Here is an 8,937-nt window from a genome sequence, read left to right as displayed (position 1 = left end):
TGTGTGATAATCAAAGTTGCATCAAGCTCTCTCAGAATCCAATTTTACATGATCAGTCGAAGCACATTGACATCAGGTGTCACTTTATCAGACACTGTATCCAGTGAGGGGCAGCACAGTTACAATACACTCCGACAGGGGAACAGGTGGTAGACATTCTCACTAAGGCTCTAGCAAGAACAAAGTTTGTTTATTTCAGGGAGAAGATGGGGATGATTGAGAATCTGTTTCAGTAGCAGAAACGGATAGTGCAGTTCTTAAGAGGGAGTTGCAGTGCAGCAATTAGCAGTGACAGTGTTATGGGCAGCATGACGCGGCATATTTAGAGGGAGCTAAAGTACAGATGCAACAGTGACAGTGGCAGTGTCATGGGCAACAGTACATATTATAGCAACGTAGTGGCTGAGGGGCAGTAGGCCGAGCATCAACAGCGCAGAGGACCGATGTCGTGGATTAGTGTGATACTTCTATTGGGAAGTATTGCTAGAGCACATTCCTCGCTAAGAGGGAGTGCTGATTTTTTTGGGTAGCATCAAATGTGCTCTAGCTCCGGATTTTTGTGGAGGGGCTAGAACACATGAGATCTCCAAGACCCAGAAATCGTTTGGAGAAATTCCACCTAGTTTGTATTTTATTAAAATAATTAATATTTTTAATGGGGTTCCTAAGTCTAAACTTAGGAAAATTAAATTATTAATGGGTATTAATGAAAATATGGTTGAGAAGCTTCTAAGAGGTAAGGATCAAGTCTAATTTAATCTTAGTCGTTGATTAGAAATTAGATCATAGTCGTTGATATCTCAACAGGAAAAGTATAAAGGAAGATTGAGAGTCATACGGAAAAATACTCAGTAACCTGAGGGAAATCGATTCTCAAGGAGGAAGAGTTTGATTTTAGAGGGAGAGTTGCAGGGTGAAGGAAGAGGAGGGTATCAACATCAATAGGAAACTGAGGAGCAGGAGATGTCGTGCATCAGAGGAACAGCGCAAAGGGACAACGCAAAGAGGCAGTGCAGCAAGGGACGCAGTCCTCACACAGAGATGACGCAGACGTGACGCAATGGAGGCTGGAGGGTCTCTTGGGTGTCGGAATTTCTCTAAAGGGTGGAGGAAAATTATCTCAGGTGTTTTCTCAGAGGTTTCTCTATTTTCTGCAAATCATTCCTTGTAAAGAGATTGTTGCTAAAGAATAATAAATAAACCCTCATCTGTTGCACCGATTTTCCCACATTGGGTTTTTCCGAGGACTATTGTCCAAAAAATAACTGTGTTGATGTGATTGATTCTTGTGCATGTATTTCACTGTTCTTTTCTCTATGTTATTATGTGACAACTGCAGTGTTTACTTTGATGTTTACTGAAGACTCTTGTAAATAACTTATTGTGGAAAATAAGTAGGAGAAATAAATCAATTACTATAGTAGAATTTCATGTTAGAAATTTTCACAGCTCCTCCATCAACCAATGTTGTGATGTGTTATCCCTTGACCACTCCCTTGATCTTGAAAGTATAATACCTGGGAGTTCCTAATAGGGACGCAATCTTCACTTGCAGTCAGGTTTTCTTCTCTCCGCCTAGCTTTTCCTCTCTTTAGCTTCTTCATGGGATTGTTCTTTCTTTAGGTTGCTAGGCTCAGCTTTTGGGGTGGGTTCTCCTTCTTCGTCCTCATCATCAGAGACCACTTGTAGTGGATCTTACCTTTACCTAAACAGTGATGTCCTGGCTACCATGGATCCTTAGAAGTGAAACAAAGCCTCTTTCACCTTAGTTCTCTTCAGGTTTCCACATCTAACCTGTCCCTTTTCGGCCAATCATGTTGGAAGGGATTCTTCTCATCTTTTTTAGGGACAAAGGGCTTAAGCAGTGCCTTAGATTTGATTGATGCATTCCCCATATCGCAAGTCTTCTTCATGGCGTCTCGGAGAGTTGCATGGTAAAAAGCCTTAACCTAACCTTGCAAAGGTTCGGCCAATCCTTTTGTGAAAAGCATGACTAGCCTTTCTTCAACTATGTCGATTACCTTGACCGCGATTCGTTCAAATTCTGAAATGTATTCTTCATGTGTTCCTATCTGTTTGAGTTGTGCCAATTCTCTGAAGTGTATGTTCGAGTTCTTTCGATCAAATCTTTCTATCAATCTTTACATAAAGTCTACATAAGAAGTCATGTTTGCATGCCCCAATGTAACTAGTCCATGATAACGCCAATCATGTGCATCTCCTTCTAGGTGTAGTGTGACAAATTGGATAGCGTATGCTTCTAACATATGGTTGAGATTGAAGTAGGTGTCCAATTTTTGCACCCAAGCTCTTATTGAACATTTAGACAATCCATTAAATGAGGGGAGGGAAAGTTTACTAAACTTGCGCATTAGATCAGAATTTTGTTGTTCCTTGGGTCCTGATGTCTGATGTTGTTGTATTCTCAGAAAGTCATGGATGCTCATGTATTTTCTTGTAGTGTTGCATACTCCCGAAAGTAGTCATCAAAAAGTCTATTTGGTTTTGTTGCTCCTTCGGTTGTGGCTAGTTGATTGTCCAAAAAACTAGGAAGTAAGGGTCTGAGATTCCCTCCATTAGTTGCCATGGTGTTAGTGCAGATAGTAGGACCAGGTTTATCATTACCGCTACCTTCAATGGTGGTTCTATTGTTGCCAGCAATGTTTGGGTTTCCCATGAGTTGAGTCATTATCTGAGCGAACAATTGTTGTCCTTGAGCTAATACACGAGTTATTTCTTGTTGCCCCTGAATCAACTATTGTCCCTGTTGTTGTCCTCATAGTATCAAATTTGACTTCTATTTGTCTATGAATTAGCACATGAAAGAGCCCCTTAGCATTTGGATCTCCTCGTTCTTCCCTATCCCCCATGGTTGCCTCGCAATTAACCTTATTATTTCTCACTGTAATGTTACTTGTATCCCCCCAAAGCATACAAGGCTTATACACTCATAATATAGCAAGATTCTAGCTTTGATACCATTGTGGCATCCTAGGGAAAGTTTGCCCTATGGTTTCCTTAAGTGACTTAGGGTCTTCAACAAATTATTTTCTCTCATTCAAGCAATGACACAAAATTTTCAAGAAGTCCAATCTTAATAACAACACAATAACATTTAACACAATGTTGTAAAAAATCCAACAATGCCAATACAACCTCGATTCAACAGTTCCAATACAAATTGAATTCCACAAAATTAAACTATTGTGCAAATCATGTTGAAAATAGTAGTGAGAAAAGTCCTTCTTTGACTTGTGCCTTAGTCAAAGAGACCAAGAAGCAGTTTTCCTTGGCATGCACAAGTTCCTAAAATTAGAACAAATTCCTAAAAATCAAGATGAATTCCTATAAGTTAGGACAGTTCATGAAGCAGTTTGACTGATATGTAGGAGTGGAAGGCTCAGTTTCTTGTCTTCTAGTGCGAGCTATCTTTGGAAAAAGACAAGTGAATGAGTCTCAAGTTCTAAATGGAGGATGGAAAAGTTGCATGAGTCAATTAGACTCAGTTAACACAATCAATCACTAGTTTGAGTTCCAAAAACATAACTTGACAAATTTAGCCTATTCGAAAAGCTTATAAGGAGGACCAAGGCACGGAATTATTCAATTGTTTTGTGAGCATGAGTTGTGAGACAAGGCAATAAAGAGCACGAGTTTGTCTAGGAGCTTGTGGTGGGAAGGGCAGATTGATAGAGGAGAATTCCTTGAGGAATGCGCTAGAATTTAGGAGTAATTCCTAAATAATAGGAGCCTCTATTGCGCTAGGATTTAGGAGAAATCAACGCAAGGAAATAGGAGCTTAGCTAGGCAAGGAAAGGAAGAAGCAGGATCAGCATTCTTGCAAGGTGTTTCAAGTTAAGGACTAATAGGGAGAATAAGATGTTTTCTCTATTAAAACAGGACTATGTTGTAAGAGATCCATTGCTCTAAATTTCTATCAATAAAATTTTCAATCAAACAGAGGTTTTCCCAGTTGGGTTCCCTAGAAAAATTGTGTTTTTTGATTTCTATTCCTATTCCACTGCATATGAGTTAGAAAATTTTGTGTCTTTATGAATAGAAACTAGTTTTTAGAATTATTCATTATGCAGTTGCAGAATTTCAAGGAAATTCTACATGGTATCAATCTAGTGTTATCGGAACCGAACTAGTTCAGGCAAAACCGGTCCGAACCGGAAATGACCAGTTCAATACCGAACCAGCCTATTTCACTGAACCAGCCAGTTTAGGACCGGTTTTGTACAAAAAAATTGCCTTTTTTTATTTTTTATTTATTTTTTAGTTAGTTAGCACACTTCTTACTTTCCCCTAAGCTAGCCTAATATTCAAGCATGTGGCCCTAGTATTGCTATGTAATTCATGGTAATGTTAAATTCTTAAAGTAAAAGGATGAAAATTTTCCTTAAATTTTCATCCTTTTACCTAAATTTTTAACATTACCATGAAATGACTCAGGATGTTTGAGAATGGTTCCAACATCATTGAATTTCATATGGAGAAAGAACAATTTTAGATTTCACTCAAAATCCAGCAGACTTAACAGTTTTTCAGGATTTCAGGATTGGGGGCATGGAGCTAGTATTTAATAAAGAGCACCAAGCCCTCTATGTACTTTGATGATAGTGGCAATGGTTTTCGAACTCCTCTACCAGAGTCTACTAAAAATGTACCCATCGCTCAAACAAAATCTTGAAATGACATGCTACGTTTTTTCTATCTTATTTTAATGCCTAAATGGTTATATTGATGACGAAGACCCCAATATAGGCAATGATTTTGATGATAGGTAGGCATTTGTTGTAGCACGATTTTTTTGGATGCTAGAGGCCATCTAGAGCCTATTTGTTGATGTATTTTCGGTTCGGAGATGGATTGCACTTGATGTTATTTTGGTTATGTGCACCCCTACATGCTATGTAAATGAAAACTTTTGCATATTTGTATATAAATGGTTTGGATTCATATGGATGCACATGAATATATATGTTTTTCTTTAAATATGAATATTTTATGTGTTTTTGGTAAACCGGTTTTTTTCAGTTCTGGTCCGGTTCCCAATCCACAAGGTTTTTCGGTTCGATCACCAGTTCGGTTCTAATAACATTGGTATCAGAGCAGTGAACAGAATCAAGATCAGCACAAGTTTAGGCAAGCATCATAGGAGAAGAACTTTTGAAGCAATCTCAATCTCTAGGAGCCTTGAAGTCAGAAGGAGCTAAGTTTTACTGTGCCTTTCTGTAATTTGGTATATTCTGAGTTTGAGGGCAGTCCGTGGTTGACCTTGAGCACAATTCTGTGCTTTTTTGTGTGTAATTCTCTGTGTATCAGGCCGAGATTTTTTGTGTGCCTTAGAAGGAGAGTTGAGTCGTTGTAGTCTCAGTATCGGAGGGCTGGAAGGCCTAACAGGTGGTTGGAACATTCCTTTAGGATAGCATATTAAGGAGGCTTGTAAAGGGGGTTACACAAGTTTTTGTGGAGGTTTAGAGGCCGAGTTGTGGAGAAATGGTGCACTAATCAGAGGCCGAGTTGTGGAGGACTAGTGCACTAATCAGAGGCCTAGGAATCTCAGAGGAATGCCCAAAACCGTGACCTAAAAAGAGCAAAAGAAGTCTGTTAGTTGTGGTATTTTTTGTGTTCTTCGGTGATTGATGCATTACCGAGTTGTGTAGGGTTGTTCTACAGTTTGTTTGAGCAGCAATTGGGTGGCAGCTTAAGAGCAGATTGGAGGGTTGCTAGAAGGTGTCTATTTAGCCCTAAGTTCAGTCCTTGTGAAGGACTACAAGACTGATAGGAGAGGCAGAATTATTTGAGCCCTAAGTACAGCTTCTTGTGAACGATTACAAGGTTGTTAATGGACAGGTGTTGGAGAGCTCTCTAGGGGAGTAGGATGGCGTACCAAGGGTTGAGAGCAGATCATTGTTTAGAGGGAGCATTGAACTTCGTTCCATGGAAAGGGAGGATCACAATAGTGCTAAAAGATAATAGGGTGGGAGAATTCATCAAGCAGGCGATAGCGCCACCTCAAGGTCACTAGCAATTGGCCCAACATAAAAAGAATGATATCAAGGCAAAGAGGATTATTCTAAAAGCAGTCAAAGATCATATAGTACCTCTTATCCATGAGAAGAACACAACATATGAGATGTTCGATGCCATCTTAAAACTATATCAGAGTACCAGTGATACCAGGAAGCTTGCTCTTAAGGAGAAGTTGAGTATCTGGATGAGCAAGGATGAGCCCATCGTCACATATTTGTCAAGGTTCACTCAGGTACGAGATGAACTAGGTGGTGTGGGCGTGGTTGTATTTGATCATGACCTTGTGAGTTTTGCCTTACTTGGACTTCACAAGTCTTGGAAAGGGTTCCAGGATGTTGTTAGTGGGAGAGAGAACTTTCCAAATTGGGAAAGGTTTTGGACTGACTGCATACAAGAAGAGATCTAAAGAGGAACCATAGAAGGGAGATCAATTATGATAGTGGACGAGGAGAACCTTGCCCTGGCAGGCAAGGCCAAGGGCAAGAAGGGCCAAGGAGAGGCCAAGTCTAGTCAGAAGGGCAAGAAGAAGGATCTAAGCAAGATCAAGTGCTTCCATTGCCATGAGTTTGGGCACTATGCTTCTAAGTGTCCTAATCAGAAGAAGGAGTCCAGTAAGGATCATGTTGCTACATCAATGGAGGTAGATGCATTTTCTGCCCAGTTCAAGAAAGATTTCTCATTGATTGCTTGCATGGCAAGCTCAACAGATAGCAATATATGGTATATTGATTCAAGAGCATCCTTCCACATGACCGGGAACAAGAAGAGTTTCAGCGACCTGAAGGAGAAGAACATGCGGTTTCAAATTGAGCAAGGAGATGATGGTCAGTATGCAGCTAGAGGAAATGGTATTGTCAATTTCCCGAGGGATTTAGGTAATCCTCTTCATCTCAAATATGTTCTCTATGTTCCAGGATTGAGGCAGAATCTTGTTTCGATAGCTACCCTTGAGAACAAAGGATATGATATCATCTTCAGTGGAGGTAAGGCATACCTCCAACGCTTAGCTTTTGGATGTAAGAGGTAGATAGCTGTGAGGGTGAAAAATCTCTACAAGTTGCAGGTAGAGATAGGTGCAGCCTTGAGCAGCAAGGCAAGGATAGCTTAGAGTAGAGAAGTGGTGGTTGAGCCAGAATGGGATAGAGCTCTCAAGATGGAACCTCAGTGGGCATCTCAGTTTGAGTCTAAGATAGTTGGCAGTTGAGCTAACCAGCGAGATGATGAGGAGCATAGACCAAGGCAAGTACAGGCAGCCACTTAGTTAGAGACTCCCAGTATAGGGACAATTTGAGCCAAGTGGGCAAAGGATTTGGTTAAGGGAGATCAAAAGAGAGTTGAATCTTCCAGTATCACTTCCAGCCAAAGGAAGCAACCACAAAGGTAGACAGGGTACATGGCACTTATGACTAAAGTGATGGACTCGCAGAATGTCTTCAGATTAGGGTCCATAGAAGAAAGCAGGGAAGTCTTCTAGTTCAGAGGGAGCAACTACAACAGCAAAGGACGTGGTAGTGTTGGAGACAGATCCAGGTGGACTAGGTTCTTCCAGTAGCACCTTCCTCACTAAGAGAGAGTGTTGAAAATAGTAATGAGAAAGGTCCTTCTTTGACTTGTGCCTCAGTCAAAGAGACCAAGAAACAGTTTTCCTTAGCATGCATGAGTTCCTAAAATTTAGGATGAATTCCTCAAAATCAGGGATAATTCCTATAAGTTAGGACAGTTCAAGAAGCAGTTTGACTGATATGCAGGAGTGGAAGGCTCAGTTTGTTGTCTTCCAGTGCGAGTTATCTTTGGAAAAAGACAAGCGAGTGAGTCTCAAGTTCTAAATTGAGGATGGACGAGTGTCATGAGTCAGTTAGACTCAATTAACTCATTCAATCACTAGTTTGAATTCCAAAAGCATAACTTGTCAGATTTAACCTATTCGAAAAGCTTATAAGGAGGACCAAGGCATGGAATTATTCAATTGTTTTGTGAGCACGAGTTGGTGGGACAAGGCAATAGAGAGCACGAGTTTGTGCAAGAGCTTGTGGTGGGAAGGGCAGATTGATAGAGGAGAATTCCTTGAGGAATGCGCTAGAATTTAGGAGTAATTCCTAAATAATAGGAGCCTCTATTGAGCTAGGATTTAGCTAGGATTTAGGAGAAATCAGCACAAGGAAATAGGAGCTCAGCCAGGCAAGGAAAGGAAGAAGCAGGATCAGCATTCTTGCAAGGTGTTTCAAGCTAAGGACTAACAGGGAAAATAAGTTGTTTTCTCTATTAAAATAGGCCTGTGTTGTAAGATATCCATCACTCTACATTTCTATCAATAAATTTCTCAATCAAGCAGAGGGTTTTACCAGTTGGGTTCCCTAGAAAAATTGTTTTTTTTATATTGTGACTGTTTATTTCTGTTCCTATTCCGCTGCAAATAAGTAGGGAAATTTTGTCTTTATGAATAGAAACTAGTTTTCAGAATTATTCATTAAGCGGTTGCAGAATTTCAAGGAAATTCTACAAATCAAATCCCAGCTATTCTAATCCACAACCTTGGAAACTATTCTACTAATATTATCCAAAACATGCCCAGTTAGAACTAATAATTTCCTCCTCTTTATACAGCTTCCTTGAGGGGCTTTCCAAATCCTCTTTACTCCTCATGAGCTGGATCAGAAACCTTTCCTGGCCTCAGTCAATAATTCTGTACAGGAACCCAAGTTTCTCCTACGATTTCAGGACTACCAGCGCATAAGACCTCAGATATCCTCTATCTCAACTGGGCACATATTGAACGGTTTTTGGCTACAGATTTGCTACAGTTAGTGTTAACCATCCAACGGTCTTGGAGTAGAGAGGAAAGGTGATGTCTACATCAGACAGAGATTTGGCCTGCCTTAGATTAATTTATTCCATGGA

Source organism: Pinus tabuliformis, chromosome 3_2 (genome assembly GCF_031772625.1).
Source record: "Pinus tabuliformis cultivar Carrire ecotype Pingquan chromosome 3_2, CPIR1, whole genome shotgun sequence".
NCBI lineage: Eukaryota > Viridiplantae > Streptophyta > Pinopsida > Pinales > Pinaceae > Pinus > Pinus tabuliformis.
The sequence above is the reverse complement of the archived record's forward strand: the minus strand, read 5'-3'. Positions refer to the sequence as shown.